Genomic DNA, 5,319 nt, shown 5'->3' on the forward strand with positions numbered 1-5,319 from the left:
ACCACCAGCAATATTGAAACAAGCCAGACAGAACATTTCTGTCATGGAACAAGCAAGAAATATTTTGTAAGGTTGAGAGAAAAGACTCAATTCAGTCACAAGGCCAGGTGGATTAGAAATAGCAAAGTTTATTTCTCTCGACTTTACATTTTTAAACCTAAAGCAAATTCAGGTTGGGTCAAGAAAGAGGTCAATGACCAGGCATCATATTACACCATGGTTCCTGTCATGGTAACCAAATTCACAATCATCTGTCTGATAGCAAAGCTGTTCTCGTCTCTCAACTGTGGCTAGAGGGCATGGGCCAGAGGCTTACTCCAACAAGATACTCAGCAGATGGATTTTGGGCTCCCACTGTCCTCGGTAGCCTTCTGCAAATTGGGTGTTCACAACGTAAGCTCTGATACTTTTCCTTCATCATATTTGGATATTATTATCTTTGAATTACACGGGCTGGTGTGATTCTTCCATGTGAACTTGGTTGACACTTCACTTACATGGCTGCTTGTTTGGCTACAAGCTTTTTTAAGACCCCAGACACTATTCCAATTGATAGCTGGTACCATCTGCTTTCTGTTTATTTCTCAAAGGTGTATTGGCACTTCATCCACATACCATACAATTCAATAGCTCAACCACCTTAAGAAGAGTTGGACAGTCTTGACCACAATCCATTTTAGAGCGTTTTCTTTTTGCCCGTACTCATTATTATTCATGTAATTTTTTTTTCCAATTTGGGTGAAAATATACACAACAAAACATTCACCACGTCAACAACTTTCCCATGTAAAATTCAGTGTCCTTGATTATAATCTTCGTGTTGAACGGCCATTACTGTAATCCTTCTCCAGATTGTTCCACCACCATGAAAATGAGCCCACAGGCCCCCAAGCAAAACTCTCCTTCACCCTTGATAATCAGAGTTTGGTTTTTTCTTTCTTCCTTCCTTCCTTCCTTTTTTTAGTAGTTTTCTGATGTAATATTCACATGTTGCACACTTCCATAGTTAAACTGTTAGGTTTCTGGAGTTGGTGATACCTCGGTTCTTAGCTTCGCACGATGGACGAATTCACACCGATGCTCGTTTTGTAATCCAAGTGGGTTTTTATACGGACAGGAGGAGTGTCAGGTTTTACAGTCTCAAAGAGGTTCACAACTGGGCCCGAACAACCACGTGGAAAAAAGCACCCATGCGTGCAGATCTTGGGGGTGGGGTGGGAATCCCAGGAAGCCAGAAGCCCAAGAACCTTAGACGCTGAGACCATGTGGGCCAATAGACTGTGGGCCCCAGTAGGTCTGGAGCAGGCGCATGTGCGCCTGCTTGGGTGAGGGAGCCCCTCCCCTTCTACCTGCCTCTGACCTGGAGCAGGATAAGAAAGCACCCCAGAGCATGCTCCCTGCCTTTATTCTAGCCCAGCCCCTGCTGGAGGAAGGTGTGGTGAATAATAATGGTTGATCCCATTGGCTGAGTTAGGCCCACCTGGGTGATGTCATGAGCCTGGGTTTAGTATGGCCGCCCAGGTGTACCTCCCACCTGGCTTGGGGGCTTGAGTATGAGCATGCTCAGTTTGGGGTCTTCATAGGTGTCTAATGGTTGCCTGATTTCTTTCCAACCCCCTCTATGAGGTCCTTTGCAGGCATGGGAGGGACAACCCCCTGTACCTAAGCTAGCTAACAAAACCGCTTTTAAGAAGAGTTATATGTATACACGTCATCACAATCACTGCTTTCTTCACCGCACGTTGCTGTAGCGCAGTGAAGTTATCTTCAGTGATCTCTTCATGAAAGCCGGTATGGAGCGGGTCCATGCTGCAAGAACGAACTGTCCTTGGATTGGGGCTAGAATTAAGTGGGAGCCCAGAATCCATCTGCTTGTCCACAGGTTATGAACAGCTCTGGTTTAATTTAGCAATCGTGTTATCTTTTTATGACAAAACAAGCAAGCCAAAAGAAAAGAAAATCATTGGCAATCAGCCCCCTGGGTGGTAAGGCCATGGCAGTGATAATCTCAATAATTTATCCAATGGCATCGATTTTAAGGCACTATTGAGAAGTGGAGTGAATTGGAGTATAGTCCAGCTGAGAACTGCAGTCCGTACGTTGTTGCTTTGCACAGATTGGAGTCTTAAATGTTTGAGCTCTGTTTACATTGAGCATGGGGGTTGGTGTAGGGGGAGACTTCCTGTAACATTCCTTACCAGGGCAGATCCTTGCCTATCAGATTAATAAGCAAGTTTGTATTTTTAAAACAACCTTAAATTTTACATCCTGACAAGTAGCTGGATTTAGATCATACAGGATGTGTTTCATTGAAAGAATGAAAGAAATTTTGAAGTAAAACTAGTTTTTCCAGAAATCTAGAACAAGGATTGAGTCTTGAGATTTTTGATCTCCTCCCCATCCCACACCCACCCCCAGTCCTGATAAAGAAAAAACAGCTTCCTTAAAGAACAAGAGCCCCGATGCCACTGTCAGGTATACACTGGACTGCTAGCCACAAGGTTGGCAGTTTAAACCCACCAGTTGCTCTGCAAAAGAAAGATGAGGCTTTGTGTTCTGGTAAAGATATACTTAATTGGTTCATCATTATTATAATGGCTAACTTGGTCTAACTTTATTTCCTTTGAGTTTATCTTCTAATCTAAAACCTTCATTATTCGATGGTTTGACATTATACCTGAAACTTTTTTTTTTTTAATTTTTATTTATTTATTTATTTATTTATTTATTTTTAACATTTTATTAGGGGCTCATACATACCTGAAACTTTTAAAAAATAAGGTTAATTAAAAATATAAGGTTAATCATTGTGTTCTGAGATGTTTTTGTCTAACATTCCCTCTGATTTTATATAGCACTGGTTCTGTAATGAACTCCCATCAGGTCTTTCACTTTAAAATGCTATTGACAGTTAACCATGGCTACATGAAGTGTTGTCATCTACAGATATGCTTACCACTGTACTGAAATGGTGAAATGCCTGACCAAGAATTCCCCCCAGGAAGATGGACTATATTGGACCTAGGGAAAAGACTGATGTCTTGAACTTGGCGCCTACCAGCCTGCATCAAGATTACCAGACCCCTGGAAGGTGACAGGGGCCTTCATTCATAATTTACCATTGATCCAAATCTCCAAGAATGAAAATTAGCCACTGAAGAAACTAACCTGTTGTGAGATTGGGTTTGTTTGTTTGTTGTCTTTGTTTTTGTTTCACAGCCGAGTATTTATTGGTGCAAAGGCAACCATCTAAAAACATAAGTTATGAAAAAGATAGTCACACACAAAAAAGAAAAACATAGTCATAATGTGTACCCCCTGAACCTCTGCCCCTATTTCTCCTCAGAGAATAGGGTTCCTGAACCTGCCAGAGAAGCCAGCAGAAACCCTCTGTGTATCCCGTAGTAGGGGGAGCAGGAGAGCTCACCAAGCTGCCCCCTGAAATCCAGGTAGATAGTGAAGCCCAGGTCATTGTTGTTCTTGGCATTGGGCCAAATACCAAGGGAGCCGAAAGTCTTCTCATCCTTCTTTGCAGTCCGCATAGAACACCCTCTATTTCCAGTGTGTGAACATGGACTCCGGACCCATGGAGAAACAGGTCCTCTTGTGGCAGTGGACAAACCGGATGTTCAAGTGGACCACCAGGGAGTGGAGGCAATCATTCCACTTCACTTGCATTTAGAACAGGAAAGTGAAGGTCAAGTCTTCCACCTTGATGGTATAGATGCTCATCTGCTTGATGAGGCAGGTGTTGGTGACTAGCCACTTGGGGTCCACCAGGGGCTCCTTGATGGTCACAATGTAGAACATGTCAAAGTCCTACTCCACAGTCTCCCATCAATGGATCATGTAGTCTTTGTACTGCTAGTCCTCAATGGGCATGATCGCGTACAGAGTCACTCTGTAGGAGAAGAAAGATGAGGTCATCAGGCACTGGCCCCTTGTTTCTGGCATAGAGCATGGTTTTCAGCGTGGGCCCGTAGAAGAGGCACTAGCCCATCCACTTGCTGATAATGAGGCCCACCTCTTTACTGGCAGCTCCACCTCCCTCACCTTCCCCTTGATGATGGCCACCCTATATAGTCCAGCTTGATGGCTTTGTTGAGCCTCACTGAATAAGCAAAGATACTGGAACACTGGATCCCAATGACCTTGTGGCCTCCACCTTGGAGGTGCACATGCAGAGGATGCCCGTGCCTGAGTCCACAACCAGCGCCACCCTGTCCTTAAAGAGGTGTCAGTTGCATAACATGGCAGTATGTGAGAGGGTCCACACCTCTTCCTTCAGCATCTCATGGATGCCAAAGTGTGACTAGGAGTCAAAGTAGTAGTCTTGGGACACCATGTCCCCTGTGCTGGGCTTCTCACTGCTCCCAGATTGATCACAGGAGACTCAACTCATCCCATTAGCCAAGTCTCATCCCATTAGCCATGGTGGCTACACCATTCTCCATGATGCAGTTCAAGGCTGCTCTGCAACCATCTCCCCCCACAGCTCTTCCTCCTTTGGTCTCCAGACCCTCCTCATTGCTGTAGGTTTTTATGTGGGCATTTTTATTGTGGGGACTTTAAAGATCTGTTATCTGGACATCAGAAACCATCTTTCTCCTCAATTGTCAAACTAATAGGTTAAGATGTTATGAATCTCACGTTAAAAGCTGCTGTTGGTCTATGTGAACAGCTGCCCCTCCCCCCAGAAGAATTTGTTTCAGAGGACAGCACTGAAGCTACAGCTCATGTCTGATCAGAGCACATGGGAGCAAATGAAGGGGGAGGAAGAGAGAGTGCAGCACATCCTGGCCCACCAAGCCTTGAGGACTATATTCCCACTCAGAGCAGCCAATGCACAGAGAAGACCATATGGCGGGGCCCACTATGAGACACGACATCCTTCACTGACCCATAACCCTATAGGGGACAACACTGAGACACAATGTGGGAATTGCACCTGATCTGATCCCACCACACCAAGACAAAACACTAAGGGCGTGCAACAGAACAGCAAGGGGAACAGAGCAAAGAAGTCCCCAGGGAATACCAAAAATAGAATTTGGGGCCAGGGCTTCACATCCCATCAGACTCCACCAGAAAATACTTCTAAAGGCCAACAAACAGTCCTTGAACTAGCTACAAACTTTTCTTTTTTGTTGTTGTTGTGTGTTTTTTTGTTTTGTTTTGTAATTGGGTTTTGTTGTTGTTGTTTTGTTTTCTTTTCTTTTGTTGCTTGTTTTTGCTCAGTCTTGTTTTTGAACATGTTATTACCTCCCCAGGTCTGTCTAAATAAGATAGGCTGGATGAACAATCTGGAGGAGAAAACAA

The 5,319-nt window shown here is 44.2% G+C and overlaps 1 pseudogene; it reads right to left on the minus strand.

The window, feature by feature from the left end:
* Nucleotides 1-3,332: 3,332 nt before the first annotated feature.
* Nucleotides 3,333-4,457, minus strand: LOC101648597 (annotated as a pseudogene).
* Nucleotides 4,458-5,319: the final 862 nt, after the last annotated feature.

Source organism: Echinops telfairi, unplaced genomic scaffold (genome assembly GCF_000313985.2).
Source record: "Echinops telfairi isolate 266 unplaced genomic scaffold, ASM31398v2 ScPeMD7_60;HRSCAF=208, whole genome shotgun sequence".
Taxonomy (NCBI): Eukaryota; Metazoa; Chordata; class Mammalia; order Afrosoricida; family Tenrecidae; genus Echinops; species Echinops telfairi.